The sequence below is a fragment of the Sprattus sprattus genome, assembly GCF_963457725.1.
Source record: "Sprattus sprattus genome assembly, chromosome: 3".
Lineage (NCBI taxonomy): Eukaryota > Metazoa > Chordata > Actinopteri > Clupeiformes > Clupeidae > Sprattus > Sprattus sprattus.
Window position 1 is genome coordinate 7,316,739 of NC_137922.1, and position 22,500 is coordinate 7,339,238.

A 22,500-nucleotide genomic window follows, 5' to 3' on the forward strand; every position below is an offset into this window, starting at 1 on the left:
TAAACATTAATAATGGCAGAATACAAGCTAGTCGAAGCGCATAAGCTTTAAATATATATATGATTTTATATGTTTAATGCAAGGACATCACATTTGACAGCGTAATTGATGTAACCAATGTTGGAAGCTGGAAGATTCCTTCCGTGCAATAGGATTCATCTAATTGCTTTGGCATTGAGTGAAGTGGTAAGTAATTAGTCAATAATAATGAGTAACTTCTCCAAAGAGGATTAGATTTGTCCACCCAAGTCGTGGATCAGTGGCTGTGGTTATTACCTGAATCACTATGTTGTGTTTAAGCCGTTATACAGGATATCTCGGACGCTAAACATTAAATCTCAAATCCCATCAAATGTGGGCTTTTTATTGAGCCCTATCATTAGCTCTGTGATGCGTTGACCAGCGGTCCTTTTCTCCAGGTGGATCTTTTGAAGGAGCGACTCGGCAAACATAACTCACTAATGACCAGGAGAAGAAAAGCACACAGCCCCTGCCATTATCGCTTTATTTTCTTAAGCGTATTTTTTTCATCTAATTTGGAGGTATGCTGGAAGTGAAGAGATTGTTATGAGGTCTCCTAGGTTCTCAGGCAGGGGTTGGGATTTGCGGAGACTTAATTGGAATAAAAAATGAAATGAGTCACAGCTGTAGCCGGGGATGGTAGCTCTCCACTCTGCCAACCTTGACAGAGATCAATGCGCCTAACCTCCATTCAGGAAAACATTCTTTAATGGACACCCTTGGGACAGACGGCAGGCGTCTTGACTGAGTTATTTATTTATTTTAATTTCTGCGACTGGAGAGCACACATTTTAATTATCCACCAGAGGATACCAGTGGTTTTTGGAGAGAGTGCCATTTTTTATCTTGTCGAGCTAAACAATAGCGCTTTATTGTGCTCTGTCAATTGTTAAACCACAAAAGGCATGTTTTGATAGATGGCAACACGGCCAGATTGAAAATTTCACATCGCTTCGTTGACATAGTAACAGAGTCACTTTCATTTGCATAAAGGATTGTTGTTTGAAAAGCTGTTTGACTTGGCTCCCCTCCCCTCCCCCCCAACCCCTTCCCTTACCCCAAGCCCGTTGTGTATCCAATTCCTACACTAACCCTAACCTGGGTTTGTATCCCCGCGGGGGTCGCCCTTCCAACCCCCCACCCATTACCCCTGGATGGCCAGTGGCATGTCATAGTGTAACGAAATTGATGTTTAGATCATTGGCAGGGCATCATTTGGTGTATATTCCGTTTATGTGTCTGTTCTCTTCCATATAGTAAGACCTTCGCCTGCACATGCTGATGGCTGTGACATTGCTCCATCATCATAACCTATCATTACATACACGCATTTAATGCAACCTAGCTCTGTTCACTCACTGCCTCTTTCCACCCATCCTGCTCTATCTCCATAGACTATCTCATCCTACTCTACCTCCATAGACTATCTCATCCTACTCTATCCCTATAGACTACCTCATCCTACTCTATCTCATCCTACTCTATCTGTATATAGACTATCTCATCCTACTCTACCTCCATAGACTATCTCATCCTACTCTATCTCATCCTACTCTATCTCATCCTACTCTATCTCATCCTACTCTATCTGTATATAGACTATCTCATCCTACTCTACCTCCATAGACTATCTCATCCTACTCTATCTCATCCTACTCTATCTCATCCTACTCTATCTGTATATAGACTATCTCATCCTACTCTATCTCCATAGACTATCTCCTCCTACTATATCTCATCCTACTCTACTTCATCCTACTCTATCTCATCCTACTCTATCTCATCCTACTCTATCTCCATAGAGTATCTCATCCTACTCTACCTCCATAGACTACCTCATCCTACTCTATCTCCTCCTACTATATCTCATCCTACTCTACTTCATCCTACTCTATCTCATCCTACTCTATCTCATCCTACTCTATCTCCATAGACTACCTCATCCTACTCTATCTCCATAGACTACCTCATCCTACTCTATCTCATTCTACTCTATCTCATCCTACTCTATCTCCATAGACTCTCTCATCCCACTCTATCTCATCCTACTCTATCTGTATAGACTATCTGATCCTACTCTATCCTATCCCTATAGACTATCTCTATAGACTATCTCTATAGACTATCTCCACTGTGAGATGCAGCTGCAGCTTCCTATTCCCACCAAACTGTTATGCACAAATTCTACTCTGCTTAAAATATATTTACATATGGCTGTTTACCCGTAATACAAACAAGTGGCATCCCTGATATAGTTTTCTGCTTCATTGCTCTGTTTATCCTTATAATAGTAACCTCATGAGCACACTGTATTCCCACCAAGCGATTTTACAACCAATACTTTGAATACCGGCTCTCTCCATTTTTATGTATCATGTACAGTATACTGTATACCATATCGGCTGTATCAACAGTAGGGTGGCCAGTTCGATCCCCGACCAGTAGGAAAAATGTGGGCGGGGGAAGTGGTAGACCACTGCTCTCCCATGCCCACATCCACGGCTGAAGTGCCCTTGAGCAAGGCACCTAACCCCGATCACTGCTCCCCGGGCGCCGCCAAAGGCAGCTCACTGCTCCGGGTTAGTGTGTAACCTCACTTCACTGTGTGTGTGTGTGTGTCAATTCCCTGGATGGGTTAAATGCAGAGGTGGATTTCAGAGTGTGTGTGTCTACACCACCTCTGCCATAGAGAGGACTTTCACGTTCACTTTTTCTTTCATGAAATCATGTATGTATCATGTGTATACCATATCGGCTGTATCATGACATCATGTATGTATCATGTATATAAACCACATGTATGCCTATATGTTTTATCCTGATGCGTGTTGGAGTAAATGTGCTCGTCTCTGATTCTCTCTTGTCCCTTCTCATTTGCCCCTTCCCCCTCTCTCTCTTTCTACCTTTCCACCCGGCCGGCCTGAAGCAGACGGGTCCCCCGCTTTGAGATTAGGTTCTGCTCAAGGTCTCTACCTGTTTACATTAAAGGCATTTTTCTCTTGCCCCTGTCACCTTAGTGCTTGCACTAGGGGGTTCAGTGCCTGGGCTCTGTAAAGCGCCTTGAGACCATTTTGAATTCTTATTGGTGCTATATAGATACAATGTAATTTAATTGAATTTCAATGACTGTAATTTAAATAATGAATATGATCACACAAACTGTATTAACGTATGTACTGTATATACAAATGTCATACAGCCCAGAACTCCGTCCACCCTTTTCAGGGCAGAACTGTCACTCATCCTCTTTCAAAACATCGCAGTCTGTTTTTCTGTGGTACGACCCCTATCCTCTTAGACGTCCATGAGTCAAGCAGACACACAACTACAGGCACCATGGTAGGACCCCTATCCTCTTAGACGTCCATGAGTTAAGCAGACACACAACTACAGGCACCATGGTCCGACCCCTATCCTCTTAGACGTCCATGAGTCAAGCAGACACACAACTATATGCACCATGGTCCGACCCCTATCCTCTTAGACGCCCATCATACAAGCAGACACACAACTACAGGCACCATGGTAGGACCCCTATCCTCTTAGACGCCCATGAGTCAAGCAGCCACACAACTACAGGCACCATGGTACGACACCTATCCTCTTAGACGCCCATGATTCAAGCAGACACACAACTACAGGCACCATGGTACGACCCCTATCCTCTTAGACGCCCATGATTCAAGCAGCCACACAACTACAGGCACCATGGTACGACCCCTATCCTCTTAGACGCCCATGATTCAAGCAGACACACAACTACAGGCACCATGGTACGACCCCTATCCTCTTAGACGCCCATGATTCAAGCAGCCACACAACTACAGGCACCATGGTACGACCCCTATCCTCTTAGACGCCCATGATTCAAGCAGACACACAACTATATGCACCATGGTCCGACCCCTATCCTCTTAGACGCCCATGATTCAAGCAGACACACAACTACAGGCACCATGGTACGACCCCTATCCTCTTAGACGCCCATGAGTCAAGCAGACACACAACTACAGGCACCATGGTACGACCCCTATCCTCTTAGACGCCCATGATTCAAGCAGCCACACAACTACAGGCACCATGGTACGACCCCTATCCTTTTAGACGCCCATGATTCAAGCAGCCACACAACTACAGGCACCATGGTAGGACCCCTATCCTCTTAGACGCCCATGATTCAAGCAGACACACAACTACAGGCACCATGGTACGACCCCTATCCTCTTAGACGCCCATGATTCAAGCAGCCACACAACTACAGGCACCATGGTAGGACCCCTATCCTCTTAGACGCCCATGATTCAAGCAGACACACAACTACAGGCACCATGGTACGACCCCTATCCTCTTAGACGCCCATGATTCAAGCAGCCACACAACTACAGGCACCATGGTAGGACCCCTATCCTCTTAGACGTCCATGATTCAAGCAGCCACACAACTACAGGCACCATGATACGACCCCTATCCTCTTAGAGGCCCATGATTCAAGCAGCCACACAACTACAGGCACCATGGTACGACCCCTATCCTCTTAGAGGCCCATGATTCAAGCAGCCACACAACTACAGGCACCATGGTACGACCCCTATCCTCTTAGACGCCCATGATTCAAGCAGCCACACAACTACAGGCACCATGGTACGACCCCTATCCTCTTAGAGGCCCATGATTCAAGCAGCCACACAACTACAGGCACCATGGTCCTTTAATATTAGCATGTGAGGGGCGGTGCTGTCACGTTTGATCATATTCCCCCTAGGGCCTGCGCAGCATGTGACTGGAAAAGATAAACTCAGTCTCCCTCTCTGTCGGCCCACTTCCAAACACACTGTTGTGAGGATTACTGTGGCTTTAATTTCCCACAGATGGTAGCTGGAACTGGAGCAGAGTCTGGCACAAGCCGGGCCTGAATCTGACCCAGGTGTGGCACGAGTCCGGTACGATCCTGGCGTGATTCTGGGCCGGTTCTGCAAGGAGTCTGGCGTATCGGGGTCAGACCAGAGGCAGATCCCAGCCAGAGTTATGTGCCCTCTGGGCAGTCCTTTGCCCCAAACTGTTCCATTGTTATTTTAATCACGCCTGCTGTGCTGCATGTCACAGTAACACATTTCTGGAAGGCAGTTCTAGATTCTCTTGGACCAGCACAAGGCATTTTCATAAAGGGGTCGCTTCTGAAGTCTTCTAATTACTAGCAGTTTTGCAGCTAGCTGACATGTACCAGCAGGGCTTGGGAATGGGGCTCCTGTATGTGACATGGGAATAGGGCTCCTGTATGTGACATGGGAATAGGGCTCCTGTATGTGACATGGGAATATGGTTCCTGTATGTGACATGGGAATAGGGCTCCTGTATGTGACATGGGAATATGGCTCCTGTATGTGACATGGGAATATGGCTCCTGTATGTGACATGGGAATATGGTTCCTGTATGTGACATGGGAATATGGCTCCTGTATGTGACATGGGAATATGGTTCCTGTATGTGACATGGGAATATGGTTCCTGTATGTGACATGGGAATATGGTTCCTGTATGTGACATGGGAATAGGGCTCCTGTATGTGACATGGGAATAGGGCTCCTGTATGTGACATGGGAATATGGTTCCTGTATGTGACATGGGAATATGGTTCCTGTATGTGACATGGGAATATGGTTCCTGTATGTGACATGGGAATATGGTTCCTGTATGTGACATGGGAATATGGTTCCTGTATGTGACATGGGAATAGGGCTCCTGTATGTGACATGGGAATAGGGCATGGGAATGGGGCTCCTGAATGTGACATGGGAATAGGGCTCCTGTATGTGACATGGGAATAGGGCTCCTGTATGTGACATGGGAATAGGGCTCCTGTATGTGACATGGGAGTAGGGCTTGGGAATGGGGCTCTGTATGTGACATGGGAGTAGGGCTTGGGAATGGGGCTCCTGTATGTGACATGGGAATAGGGCTCCTCTATGTGGTTTATATGCTGCTTCACATGCTACACTGATTTGGCGCTGGAGTAACCTGAACTAAAATACCTGCTACATGATAGGTCAGTGTCCTTAGTCCTAGAGACCAGAGACACCGCGTCAGTCCTGGGTCGAGTGCATTGATTTATAATTATTACCCACCTGCTTGCCACTCGTCTCCAAGGATCCAGTCATTCATATGTATGATGGCGGTGCTGGTGGGTGTGCTTTGCCCCAGCCTTTGGAATGTCTTTAGATCTCTCCTCTGGGGTGCTCTGGCTCTCTCCAGCACGAGTCCGCTGCTCCCACTAGACAACACATTACCTGCCGGCACGCCACATGATCACAGGCAGGACTGTCACCACCTGACACTGCCTCTGTAATTATACTCAGAGAGAGAGGGGGGGGGCGCTAAGGGCTCTCCATGTGCCAGTCTTTATGACTGATCACAGAGACACACACACACACACATATAGACACATAAACACATGCATACATAAACGCCACACACACATAGACACACACACACATAGACACACACACACATAGACACACACACACACTCACACACACACACACACACACACACACACACATACTGATAGAATTCATTTACAGTAGAAAATGTAATAACTGATTTTCACACATTCATACAGACACACATAGAGACACATACACACACATAGAGGGACAGACACACACACACAAACATGCATGCAGGGTGTATCTTATGTAAAACACATCTTTTGATTTGTATTATCCATATATTCTGGTGAGTGTGTGCTGTCAGCATTGTAAGGCTGCACATGAAATCCCATATGGGGAATTAAGCCGTCATCTCGATCCAATTCAGACTGGATAGAACATATTTTTGCTTGCTATTTCGCGTGCCATGTTTGTGAAAGCATGTTGCAGTAATACTGTACATGTATTAAAACAGTAAGAGTGAGTAAAATATCTCACAAACCAGGGATTATGTGGGAGGTCCCACTCCGTGGTCCTACTGCGAATCTGCTAATCCTTCTGCTCTAGCTAACGTTTCATATCAGCAAAGGCACCCAAGTTTTAATCTCCCACAGTAATGACCTCAGCACGAATATCAAGGCTGACTCATGGCAGGAGGCGTGGCTGTGTGTGTGTGTGTGTGTGTGTGTGTGTGTGTGTGTTTGTGTGTGTGTGTGTGTGTGTGTATCTGTGGGTGTGGCTGTGTGTGTTCTCCAAAAGCAGCTGATGTTGTTTTCATCAATGTTTACGCTCTTATTCACATGCAGTCCACATGTGAGGCTGTCGACACTTTTCCAACAGGGAATACTGAGGAGGCCTGAAACTTTTTTCCCTTTGCCTGTCTTTTTCCATGTATGGTCCTTACACCTTGTACATGTTGAATACACTGTTTCAGTTGAATACATCATCTTTTTAGCATCAACTTTTGTCATATCTACTGTTTCACCCATAGGATTTCACCCATAACTAAGAGAGAGCGAGAGGTTATTGAAAGCAATTAAATAAAACAGCGATATTCACACTAAATCTAAGCCTTCGGGGTGGAAATGCCAGTAAGAACAGCTACCACAGTCACACACACCACACACACCACAGTCACACACACCACACACACGTCACAGTCACACACACCACACATACCACAGTCACACACACCACACACACACCACAGTCACACACACCACACACACCACACACACCACAGTCACACACACACAACACACCACAGTCACACACACCACACACACCACAGTCACACACTAAATCTAAGCCTTTGGGGTGGAAATGCCAGTAAGAACACCTATGGCAGATTCTAGAATGGGGTCAGAGACAATGTTACCCCTTAACACATTTGCTTAGTTTAGATGAGATGTTACTTGGTGTACCACAGCGAGACATGTCAGGGCAAACCTGGGGTGTGGAAACCACTTGGCCCCGATTTTCAGCTGAGTTCGGAGTTTATTTTAGGGTCCACACATATCTGTCTTCCTCTGTGACCCAGTGTCTTTGCTGGTTCTGTCTCTCTCTGTGACCCAGTGTCTTTGCTGGTTCTGTCTCTCTCTCTGTGACCCAGTGTCTTTGCTGGTTCTGTCTCTCTCTCTCTGTGACCCAGTGTCTTTGCTGGTTCTAACTCTCTCTCTGTGACCCAGTGTCTTTGCTGGTTCTGTCTCTCTCTCTGTGACCCAGTGTCTTTGCTGGTTCTGTCTCTCTCTCTGTGACCCAGTGTCTTTGCTGGTTCCAACTCTCTCTCTGTGACCCAGTGTCTTTGCTGGTTCTGTCTCTCTCTCTGTGACCCAGTGTCTTTGCTGGTTCTGTCTCTCTCTCTGTGACCCAGTGTCTTTGCTGGTTCTAACTCTCTCTCTGTGACCCAGTGTCTTTGCTGGTTCTAACTCTCTCTCTGTGACCCAGTGTCTTTGCTGGTTCTGTCTCTCTCTCTGTGACCCAGTGTCTTTGCTGGTTCTGTCTCTCTCTCTGTGACCCAGTGTCTTTGCTGGTTCTAACTCTCTCTCTGTGACCCAGTGTCTTTGCTGGTTCTGTCTCTCTCTCTGTGACCCAGTGTCTTTGCTGGTTCTGTCTCTCTCTCTGTGACCCAGTGTCTTTGCTGGTTCTAACTCTCTCTCTGTGACCCAGTGTCTTTGCTGGTTCTAACTCTCTCTCTGTGACCCAGTGTCTTTGCTGGTTCTGTCTCTCTCTCTGTGACCCAGTGTCTTTGCTGGTTCTGTCTCTCTCTCTGTGACCCAGTGTCTTTGCTGGTTCTAACTCTCTCTCTGTGACCCAGTGTCTTTGCTGGTTCTGTCTCTCTCTCTGTGACACACACCACACACCAAAGTCACACACCGCACACACCACACACACCAAACACACCACACACACCACAGTCACACACACCACAGGTACACCAAACACTGCACACACACACACACACACCACAGTCACACACACCACACACACCACAGTCACACACACCACACACACACCACAGTCACACACACCACATTCACACACCACACACACCACACACACACACACACACACCACACACACCACAGTCACACACACCACACACACACAAACCACACAAACCAGTCACACACACCACAGTCACACAGCGCACGCACACACACACACACACACACCACAGTCACACACCCCACCCACAGCACAGTCACACACACACCACAGTCACACACACACCACACACCACAATCACAGCCACACCACACACATCACAGCCACATACCACACACACACAAACCACACACACCACACACAGACAAACCACACAAACCAGTCACACACACCACAGTCACACAGCGCACGCACACACACACACACACACCACACACACACAAACCACACAAACCAGTCACACACACCACAGTCACACAGCGCACGCACACACACGCACACACACACACACCACAGTCACACACCCCACCCACAGCACAGTCACACACACACCACACACACCACAGTCACACACACACCACACACCACAATCACAGCCACACCACACACATCACAGCCACACACCACACACACACAAACCACACACACCACAGTCACACACACCACACACCACAGTCACACACACCACACACCACACACCACAGTCACACACACCACACACACCACAGTCACACACACCACACACACCACAGTCACACACACCACAGTCACACACACCACAGTCACACACACACACACACACACACACACGCACACACACACATCACAGTCACCCACACGTCATTCATTAGGTAGGTTTGCATGTAAGCAAACAAGCTGAAGTATGCCACTGAATAGTCCAAATATTATGAACTGCCTAACTGCTTAACGATTAACTTCCTGGCTACAGGGGTTGAAGATCCAAATATATTATGTTGTGTATTTAATCAGATTTATGTATAAACCCCCATGGAAACTGATGATCTAATTTAAAACATATGTCTATGAGTAGTAATCTTTGTGACTTCTCAACCACACAGCCAAGATGATGATGAGGAGTTCTGATGCAGATGAGGACATCACTGTGTGAAATGCTGTGTAGCACAGCTGTCATGTTCTTTAAGAAAACCCATTAAAGCAACATGTTTTATAAACCGCCAGCCTAAAGGGCCTACGACTCTAATGACCAATAGTGCGTGGGCCTCGACTGATGGGTAAAATATTAGAGAAAAGGGTTTTTTTGTACAACAGCTGTCAGGTTTCCTTCACTGGCCATGCATAATTTCATTTGATATTTTACGTTTCTTTTCTCTTTAGATGATACTCACTAATCAAAGGTATTTCTTTCTGTTCGGCTTAATTGAATGTCAGGACTATCTCTGGGTTTTAATATTACGCTAGTCCTCTTTGTTTTTTTGAAGGTTAAATTAATATAAGAAAGCGTATACACTGTCTGGTCTATTGTAATGAACCATCATCCCTGAAAAGTTTATTGAATTTTAACTTTATTAATTTCTCCTTTCTGTAAAGTACACTCTCCCTCTCTCTTGCCTTGCTATCACTAGACAGGTGGAAACCACACACACACTTGCACATGTACACGCACACACACACACACACACACACACACACACACACACACACACACACACACACACACACACACACACACACACACACACACACACAGAAGGGCTTTTGGAGGCTGTCCTACAGGCCTATATGCAAATGGCTGAACAAATGTAGTTATTAATGATATACTGATACTCTGATAGAAAAGATGGCTTGTATGAGCATATAAACACGCTCTTTTAGTCACCTGCAATCCAACGGAGCAGAACATTAATCTAAAACTCTGTCTGGACTTGATAGCACTCACAAGCATCTGCCTACGGATGGCACCAGTCCAGGGCCATGGCCAGAAGGGGCGGCAGTGGTGGTGGGGTCACTGGGGTCATTTGACCCCTGCCTCATGAGAGAAGGTCCAGTAAAGTCCCATCCCCGTTAAAGATCCTCTAATTCACACACACCCCACTCCCCATTAAAGATCCTCTAATTCACACACACCCCACTCCCCATTAAAGATCCTCTAATTCACACACACCCCACTCCCCATTAAAGATCCTCTAATTCACACACACCCCACTCCCCATTAAAGATCCTCTAATTCACACACACCCCACTCCCCATTAAAGATCCTCTAATTCACACACACCCCACTCCCCATTAAAGATCCTCTAATTCACACACACCCCACTCCCCATTAAAGATCCTCTAATTCACACACACCCCACTCCCCATTAAAGATCCTCTAATTCACACACACCCCACTCCCCATTAAAGATCCTCTAATTCACACACTTCCCACTCCCTATTAATTTACCTCATAGAGCCCATACATGTCTATTAAGGGGACATATATAGCCACTGTGAGTGTCTGTAGGGTCCAACCCCCCTGAGTTCCAGTGCTTCATATCATTTTCAATAATGGTTTCCTATTTCCACTTCTGACTCTCCTGTCCATTTCCATTCCCTGTAGTTCTACCACATAGTGTTACGATTGCATAATAAAGTTTCATCATACCTGACTTTTCTGCATTCTTTATTGGTTATTTTAGCTGTGTGTGTTTTCTGATCCGTTTCCCTCTCCCTGGACGCCATGTGTGTGAGTGTGTGTGTGTGTGTGTGTGTGTGTATGTGTGTGTGTGTGTGTGTGTGTGTGTATGTGGTACCTCTGTGTAAATAAAGTATGACTGTCATTACTTTAATCTCGGCCCCATTGTTCTCCTGTCCCCCCCCCCCCCCCCCCTTCATCTGTTATTGCTGCTATCTCTTCCATTGCCACTTGTTTACGCTCCTTGATGTTAGGAATGACTTAATATTCTATCATCAGATCTGACTTCTCTGTAGTACGTCACCGCCACCAAGGAGGACATGTTTTTGGTGCCTGTTTGTTTGCCTGTTAGTCTATTTGTTTGTCCATAGTATTACACAAAAACCACCTGGCCCATTCTCATAAACCTTGGCCAGAGGGGTATAGCCACTAATGAAGGGAGAAGCCATTACATTTTGGAGCAGATCTGAACCACGGGGCAGATCCACAAATTATTTTCCACTTTTGTTAACATAGCAGGATAGGGCGGAGGTCTTCCCTCTCCAACTGCTCTTCTAGTTACTTGTTGTTGTGTTGGTTTAGCCGTTATTGTCTTTTATAGTATTCCTGGACAACACTTTGAGGATGTGTGTACTGACACCTGTATACTGCCCCCTCTGGCTAAACGGTGTAATTTTGTTTTTATCACTTTCACATCCTGCCTCTATTACATCATCACAACACTGAGAATGTTTTCTAAAGGGTGGTGAAATGAAAACACACAAAAGTCTCCATGTTCAGTCAAGGGTAGAAGTGTGGCACTGAGCGATACCACACAGGTGGGTGAAGAACTGGCCAGAGTGTGTTTTATTTCAAGGGAAACAGCCAATGCCACACCTGAGTGTGGAGTTATGGATAGGGGCTGAATGAAAAAACGGGATTGTGTGAGAGCTTTTGCCTCCTGCGAATGAGACAGAAAATCACATCATTTGGAGAAAATGTAAAATGCTTTTAGTGTGCATGCATTAGACCAACCAAAAAGGCCTTTGATGCTGTCAACAGACTGTCTCACACACCAATACTGTCTCACACACCATCTCCAATACACTAGATGGTAAAACACATTAAACTTGAGTACGCCAATCCCAAATGGACATATAGATCTTATAGATCCAAAAACTAGCATATGGTTGTAGTATATTGAAAACATAAATGGGAGGACAAGCAATATGAAATTATTGCTATTACTTGACACAGCAATCATGACCAAATGAACTATACAACAGCAGGGATGCTTTATAAGCTGTTATTAGAGTTGCTATGAATATTTATGAAAACATAATTTCGATACATTATTAACAATTACATTAAAAAACATAATCATAAGTGAACATGGGCTTTATAGAAGTAGGTGCCTGACATTCTTTTACCCACACTTGGCTAGGAGAGAACATAGCGCACCTTATGTGCGAACCTTATGTGCGCCAACACACACTTAAACGACAGTTCACCGCCTCTGCAAAGTGGAACGTTTCTCTTCGTGAAAAGAGTCAAATCCTATTCCACATTCATCTCAAAGGGCATTACAAGCAGGTCATTAAGGTAAAAGCTGCCCACTTTGCCAGCTCTGTATTGCTGGTGGCCATTTCTATCTGGATCTGAGTGTTGGACGAAGTGTGTGTGTGTGTGTGTGTGTGTGTGTGTGTCGTTGGCTACCACACTTCCATCAGGGTGTTCTGCATTCATTGATGAATACCTGATGACTCTGAGGCAGGTGGGTCATGTTTGGCGCGTGGAGGGTGCACGGGTGCCTGAGCACGTCCCCTCCACTGAGCTGTGTCAAGAGAAGTGACACAAGCACTTCAAAGACAACCTGAAACAACAGAAAGATTTAACTACAACCTTCCCTCACTACAAAAAAAAAATGGCTGCTACCTCGCCATATGACACAACCTAGATACCACATAACCATAACAAAGAAAACATGGACACTTCTTTTTCAGACTTGGTCTTGTCAAGCTCTCAAATTCCACCCTCTATCTTGAAGGACCAAAAAAGAGAGAGATATTTCATCTTTCTGCAAATACCTTCCCTTTCATTACACGGCAGTAGTGCATAATTTAGCTATTATGTGTCATGATGTCAATGTTCATTTTCCAGCTTCAGATATGTCATCGAGTCTTAAATGGCTCTGATTGCTAAGGAGGGAAAAGTACTATTTTGAACTATGAATTACATTGTCAAGCAGCAGCTTCCGAAAGCTCCTGTGTGTCATTGTATCATCCAGAGAAGAGCAGAAGAGGAAAAAAAGCAGATTAGCTTCTTATTAAGATAGAACATATGAAGGTTGTCATGCCGAAAGACTAGGGTCCTCATTAAGATGACAGCCGGCAGAAGGCATCACACTGGCTTGATATAACTTGTCACATTAAGACTACTTAGTCTAATAAAATGCAACAAAAACAGCTATGCGCACAAAATGGCAAGCTCTTACATTACATCTGTTAAATAATGGAACAACATGGAACTGCATCCATAACTGGCTATAAAGATGAACCTGATATTTTGCACAGTTGGGAGTGATGTTAATTGAGTTGATGTGTGACTGTGTAAACCTGTGTTTTTACTGACATCATTGTTAATGCTCAGACATGACTTCTTACGAACGGTGACTTTCTTTTTATATTTTCTTCATCAAGGGGGAAACAGGTTGTTTAGCTCATTAAAAAACATGATTGATGTTCACTCTTTATATCATGATTGATGCACTTTGACAAATGATTACATCACTGTCTCCCTAAATTACAGGACCTATCAATTGATAAACCTTTTAAAAAAAAAATACATATACATACAGTATATTAAAGTACTATACAATTAGGGATGCCTGCATCTGTGTGCAGTGGTTAGTTAAGTTAACCTAACAGAGCTGAAGACAGAACAAGAACAACAACAAAACCTAACTTTTTTTTAGGAAATCATAGGTTGGACAGTAAACATGGCAAGAGTGCACCTTGTGTATTCAATGAACAGAAACATGAAAAATAACAGAACCAATGGACAGTTGGATGTCCTGGAGTTACCTGGACAGTAAATGGACATGTTTGTCCAGGAGGACTCTGGTCCTTATTGTGCATGGTTTCCTGGTTCAGGGAAAGATGTTGGACGATTCGTTCCTGGGTCAGCCTGGGATTTGGGTGGAGCAACCGTGTCCAAGATGGCCTCCGATGGGTCATGCCCTGCTCCAAGATGGCCTCCGATTGGTCATGCCCCCCTCCAGGATGGCCTCCGATGGGTCATACCCTGCTCCAAGATGGCCTCCGATGGGTCGTGCCCCGCTCCAAGATGGCCTCCGATGGGTCATGCCCCACTTCAAGATGGCCTCCGATGGGTCATGCCCTGCTGCCGGACAGATCCAGTAGACCCCCACCTCATCATGGCCAGGTCCATTCTACACACTGCAGTGATCGAGTTTACCCCAGCTCCTTCGCACACTATTGAGCGGGCACTCAGAACTGAGTACATCTTAATCACTTCTATTTGTGCTGTCAAGCATAGCCGTCTCAAAACACCCTTATGCATAAACAGAATGTGCACAAAAGGAACACTCAATCAAGCTTTTGGCATACATATTATTGGCATGTAGATGTATTTGCTTGGAAGATGATTGAGGAGTACATTTGTTTGCATCTGTATGGGATTCAAGTCATAGCTGGCATTGAGTCGTTGTGGAAAAGGAGGGAATCGTAATGCACCTGTATTGAAAACTACTCAAGTATATTGAAATGTGTTGTTGCAAGCCTGCCATGCAGAGTTTGCTTTTAATATACATATTTACAGGAGCAATTCATCCTGCCCATCAACACGCCATCACAAACAGACCACGGGTTTTTATCAACATTGCAGTTTATACTTTATTCCAGATATGCTCTGTTAAATTGAAGTGGATGACTTAATATTAGCAATGCTGTCAAACTTGGTTAGTCCAATCCCACTGTCTCATCTCTGGCCTAATGTTTTGACACAATTGTATGCAAATGTACATCATACAACAACAGCACTCTAAATGGCCTCACACTGGTATGAGGAGATAATAAACTCTACAAAGGAACACGGCCCAAATAGTTTCTGCATGAATACATCCCATGAAATGTAAATATTTCAGGAATTGGTCCCCAATTGTGACATCATTAGCATGAGGCTCAGTGGAATGAATAATGTGGTATAAGTCCACTGCGTGGCTCTGCAGGGTAGTTTCTCGTCAGAGAGAAAACCCGACCTAATATGAGTTTGATGAAATGTGAAGTCATCCGATTTGGTTAGAAACTCAGCACTCAGTTGCCACATTAAGTCGAACCTTCTTAAAAAAACAAAAAAACAAACAAACGAAAAAACAAACAATCCCGGCAACAAAGAAAAAGAAAGGGTGTGACTGTATACTATATATAAATATTATGCTCTGAGAAACGCACTTCAAAAGAGTTCAGTGAGGGTTGGAGGAGGGGATGGACACAGGCAATACTGTGTAACACCGGCTTCTTTAAAAAAAAAGAAAACACTTGGAAAAAACACTTCTTTTACGGCTAAATGATAAACTGAAAGTGTACTTGAGGTGACTGGCTTTCTGAAGGATGATTTGCCAGTTTCTCATGCTGTTTTGTACCCTTCAGTTTGATCCTGAAAGAGCAGACACCTAAGTATTATCAGTCACCATCATGAGAAGAAAGATCAAACATGAAACGCTTCCAGCACACGAGATCAGAGTGCAGATTGTCCAATCGCTAATGCGCCGTGCCTAATCTGCCACTGTACACTTTTATAAATCACCTCAGCACGTAGAGACTCGGCAGCCTTTCCACTTGTTTTCCAAAGCCCTGCGCACAGTGTGACCCTCTCAGAAAGAGGTGCAAGTCGTGCATAGGCAGAATCGTGGCTGAGAAAAGGTATTTCCAAACAGGAGGAAATTAAGTCTGCCATGGAAAATTACAGCTAATCTGGTATTAATGTATGTAAATGTCAAGTGAAAATAGCTCCGTCTCAAAATGTGTTAGTTTCCTAATAACAGGATCAGGTCTAATTATGTTACCTGAGCAAATGTCAAGTTTTGTGATGGAAAATCTGTGCGAGATGAAAATAATACCCCGTTGTCTCTATGGCCGGGAAGCAGGGAATCCTGTGAGGCGGCCAACAAGGGTGCTATTTACAAAACGTTTCTGGCGGAAAATGATGTGAAAATGACACGTTTGGCTGTGCTCATGAACATGTCAAAGGCCAGACTATGAATTTGCACTTGTCTGTCGTTGTTAACGGTGAAACAGCCGTGAAGTTAACCCGAGAATAGATGAATGAGGATACTTCACCCGCTCTTTAATGGAAGTCGATGCTACAGACTCACTTGTGTTCTCTGTTCTGAAGCTTAAAGCCCTTCAGAGCTATTAGGTGTCTTGTGTTCTGCATCAGTGTTGCGTTCCATTATCTCTGAATTTGATCCACCTTGAGCTTGTAATCCGTTGTAAATTTCATCAATTACGATGCTGACATCAGCTTGCCAACGTGTGAGCAAGCAGGTGGTGTCACAGGCCTCCGCATCATTAAGTCATCTCATTTAAAGGATTTAAGATGACATGAAAGCCTCAACACTATGTCACTATTGTCTCGTCAAAATAATCGAATTTCCCTGCTGATGAGATCTCAGCGTCAGCGTGTCACACAGTGATGTTAGCATGACACACAGCGACGTTAGCATGTCACACAGGTTATGGATGCTGAAATCCTCAATCATGTAATTTGTTTTCATAAGCCACCAAGTACCCATGGCAATTACAGGGTGGCAACAACTATTTGACCAATTGCAATCCAATCCCTTCTGTGGTGCACATATTGGGCCATTTTGGAGGACACTGTGAAGACAAGGGATGCAGACACATCTAGGCCCAGGCTTAAAGGGGGCCAAAAATAAAATTATTCTGCATGAGTCACGACCTTAGGCAAGCTCTCTGTTACTTTTGCAAAATAAACCAATGCAGTTCTCTAAGGCAGAGACAGGATGTGTGTCATGAACTAACTACCAGCGATGTCAGCTGTTTTCCTAGCGCCTATTCCTGCAGCTCAATTGGTTAAAGGCACTTTCTCTCTCCCAACCCCCCCCCCCATGAAAAGAACATTAACGGCATGTGGAGAATAACGACCTCTATGGTTGGTGTCCAAGAGGAAAAACCCTTGCTTACTCTTCGGCACAAAACTTCAAGACTGCTAAACAAACAAAAAAAAAAGGAAAAATTATTTCCTGGCCAAGTACCTGTTTTGCCTTGAATCGAATAGAACACCCTTGGGGTGTGTTCCGTAAAGAGGAAGGCAAAAGCAGGGCGGTTGAAGAATGACAGAACAGCCCTCCAGAAATGGGTGCAACACTGGCATCCATGAATCCATGCCGGGGGGGATTGAGTCTGTCATCAGAAATATAGGTGGATATACGATGTATTGATAAAAAATAAAAGATTCAAATCTCTGTAATGAAATGCGTACGGACTGATGTAGCATTGAGTTCAAACTGTGGGACCTGTAATTTTTAATACGGTAGATCAGATGAAATGCAATTACTGTAAAGAGATCCAATTTTGAAATAGTAGTTCTGAGTCATTATACACATATGCTATATTACAAACAGATTGCAAAATTGTGCAATTTTGTGCAATTTTGTACAATCACTGTTGTTCCTTTGAGGTTCGGGTGTCTGGATGACACATTGTGTCCCCTCTTTACTCTATGTCCAATACAATCACTTTTCTTAGGAGTAAACATGGAACAAAATGTGTGAAAGAGTAGTAACATTGTACAGATGTGTTTATCAAAGAGACATGCCTATCTCCAGGAATTACTGCACCAATATTAGACAGCTTACATGTCTTTTGCTTTTCTATATACATGTCTTTTTCTTTTTGCTTTTTCTTTCTGATACTTTTGGATTTGATGTTGCCAAATATGCCTTCCATCCAAAATGGAAACCAATCATCTCCACTCATAGAGGACATTCAAATCATAGTAATGATGCACAGCGTTTTGAGCCCATTTGTATCTTCCGCAGGGAACTTACTTACCAACCAGCCATGAACCAGCTTTCACACAGCCATGATCCTATTCCATTCCTCTCCATTCGTCTATTTCTGTCACTGACCAACAATCTCATAAGTTCACTGCAGCCAGGCGCAGCGGGGAGCAAGAGAAAAGTCATTTTGATGACAAAATGCCGACAGCCCCCTCATTCATTCATCCTGAGGGCGTGGATGAAGCGTTTCTATTGATTTTTAGTAGGGCGTTGGAACTTCAGGAAAGGGTTGAGGATGAGCAGATATATGAGAGTAAAGTACAGCGATGCAATATCAGTCCCCCGGCCTTGTGTGGCGAGATGAAGTCCGAGGAGAGCCCTATTTATTTCTTGTCACTGTCTTAAGACATGGGTGAAATGAATAGTTTTTTAAATGCCAGCTCGTTCAAGTAGCTAATGTCGTGTCTTATTCTAAGAGTTCTCAAGAAACTTCTCAAGGCAAATAGGTATGAATATACTGAACAGTTTAATTCAGAGGAGATAACTACTGCTGAGCTGGTCCATGGAGCATCTCAAAGACTCTAAGCATATTGCAAGAGCAATCCAGTAGAAAACCTAACCAACAAGTCCCCGTGCCCACTTTTATATTGATCAAATCACCCTTTGCTCTGGTTTCATTTGCGTCTTATTTGCGTCATTGGACTCGACCGCACCTAGAGATGGAAAACAACAGGTACCTTACTTGCGTCATTGGACCTGACCGCACCGAGATGGAGAACAATCGGTCCAACTATCTTAACAATGTTGCCTATCAACCAGTTTGCTTTGTCTCTGTCAACAGAATTAACCACCTTGAGATACATGGTGCACAGCTTCCTGTGATACCAGGTATCTCGGGGGCTTTCAGACACAGTTCTTCACATTGTCTGCCTTGTGGCTTTTGCAGAGGCGTCTGTCACCTTGCCCTGACCCCCCTTTGTCCCTGAAGCATCTAGGTAGTCTATGCAGAGGAGGCATGTTTGCCACGTGATTTATCATAAAAGGTGTCTTTGCACTTGGGTTTATACGAACAGGTCTGTCTGCCTCATGATTTCTCGGAAATGCTATCTTCTCACTTGGGTTTATAAGAAAAGGCCTGTCTGCCATAGGATGTCTCTGAAAAGGGGCCTTTCCTGCCTCTGGCAGCCTTTTCATAAGTTATAAAGAGCTATCTCTATTTGTTGAGATGTCCATGTTCCAGTACCAGCCATACACATTATTCAACAGTACAGTAATAAACAAGATAAAAATACCACACTAACATGATATTTCTGTGCAGGGAGATGGTGTGGAAGGCTGTGGTGTACTGTTTTGTTGACATGTTGGTCACTTGTACATTTTTGTCTTACAGAATACGTATGTTTAGAAGGTTGCCTGAAAAGGTCAAAATATATGTTTGATTAGAATTGCTGTCAACAATGCCTGACAGAGGAGGTGATTTTTGGACAGTTGAAGATAAAGCCAAGCAGGTTTTGTAACCTTTATCTACATTGTTCCTTGTCTACGTTGCTATTTTGCTATTCGTATCACTCTGTTCAGTAGTTCGCCCATCAGGATGCCTGATTTACTAATTAGACTGGTCTCCATGCTCCATGCTCTGTTCGACAACCGTGTCACTTACTCTTATTCCCAAGATTATTATAAATATAACTATGTATATGAAACTATACATGGTCTGGCTTACAACCCTATTAGGTCTCAGGCACCTGTGAGGGAGTTTAACATCACTCAACATTTTAATATTTTTTCCCCCATCTAAAAACGTTGATCCCAAAGTGCTACTTAAACTATTACCGGTATTTAGCACAAACTCAGCAAAAATAACCAGAGGGCAGTAAGAATGCCTTTTTTTTCAACTGTAATTTTAATGAGACTAATGCTGTAATTCAATTGAAATGAAGACAAACTTATACTCATACAACTCGTTTATGTTTGCAATAACTGTCTTGTTATTAAATAGCCACAACTCATATTTAGAATTAGGGATAGGATTATGTAAATACAGAGTATGAAAACACTGTTACCAAATCACATTTAGTGTGTTGCACTGTGTTGAACTATGTTTATACTAGAACAATGTGACATTACGAACAGTGCTGTAAAATATGATTTCATTTGTTCGACGTAATCATGCATTTAAAACTGTTTACCTCTCTTATCACACTGCTCTTGTTAGCTCCAACTCTAATCCCAGTTCCTTTCACAGTATGGGGTCTATTCCATCATCACAGCCACACCAGCGCTGAAACTACTGTCAGTAAATGCTGTACGGCGGTGCTTCATCGCTGATGCTGATACAATGTGAAAGACATAGTCTGTGAGGAACACCTCAAAGCTACCTACAATTATGTGTATCATAAATCACTCAGTGGTTTTCTGCGGCCCGTCATTGTCTAAGGTCCTACATGTTCCAAGAAAAGATCTTCTGGGATTAAAGAAATAAATAGTGTTTCTGCAGCCTACCAGTGAGGGGCACACACACCAGCGGTAATGGGTTCTGTCACAGACTCCCAGCGACTGCACCGTCTCTCTGGCATCCATATGCTCTGTCAAATGCAATCCTCTACACTGATAGCCTGCTTGCCATCACATTGATTTTGATATGCCTTTATGTTCATGTTTATGTTTATATTTATGTTTATGTGTGGGGAGACCAAATAAAAACACGCTGTGGCTGGCAGGAAGACACGACCTTGGGAGCTTTCGGTAGGCTTGCACTGATACATTTTTAGACGTGTTGGGAGTGTTTTGCTGATCACTATCAACCACTCTGGCACAGGATTACTCAGGGTGAAAAGATAACAGCATATTATTCCAAATTCAGGGCTTTCAGCGAAAGTCTGGAACTTGTTTGGGCTCTCTTAAAATGGTGATTCAGAGTGGTCTTGGACAGAGAAAAAAATCCCCCTTGAAATAGCCCACTTTTCTGTTTGATATAAGACACATCTTCTTCGGTAAGTGTATTTCTTTTCTGTGGAGGGGTGTGTGGCTCTGTTCTTCGCGTGTCATGAAGATGGATATTTCTTTTATTGTTTCACCAGCCGAGGCGTTTTTCTTTTTTAATCTCCCATGTCAGTGTGACACGCTCCCAGTGTCACGTGCTGTGTGGACCGCTGTGCCCCTAGTTAACACTGGGGGAGTAAAAGCTTTTACAATGGAGGACTCTGCAATCAGCGGGGAGCCACAGTGGCAAAGAGGCATTGCAGTCATTCTCTTTAATCCCCAGCCGTCTCCTCATAAATGAGTTAGCGTGAATAATGCTAATATCACTGGGGCACCTTCTGGGATTTGGCTGGCCAGTTTTGTAGCATTCCTGAAAGGGTCCTCGCCGTCGTTATGTGTTGTGGATGTTCACCAAACAGTCGTGCTAATTATCAATTAATTGAACCACACTGCTGTCTGTTGGGTCTTGATATGTTTTTAAAAATGTCAAGAAACGGGAAAGGGATGGATTTGGATGGTGGCAACAGCGGCGGGATGAAAGGCAAGGGAACGGTTGCGTTTGATCACTGACATGTTACACTCCTTTCTGTGTGTTTTCATGTTTGCGCTCTTTGTTGGCTTGAAAACATGACAGCAGATTTCTTGTTTTATCTCTGCATGACTCCAGTGGGAGCGCTCTACGCAGACGGAGCAGAGTCTCTGCCCAGTGATGCTGTCTCCCTCTTCTCTAGCCTACCATTTAAATCTTTTACCCCGGCTTCTCCCTTTCCGTCTCGAATAAACACAAGGCTTAAAACTTGTGTGTCAGCCTAGGACGACACAGTCACACTGGCATCTTCATGCTTATCTAACTATCAAGCCAATGAAGGCAGATCAAATAAGGCCTCTGGTTTTTCGCAACCGTTTCAGATGTTTGTGAAGTGCCCGAATCGGACGCTAATTTATGT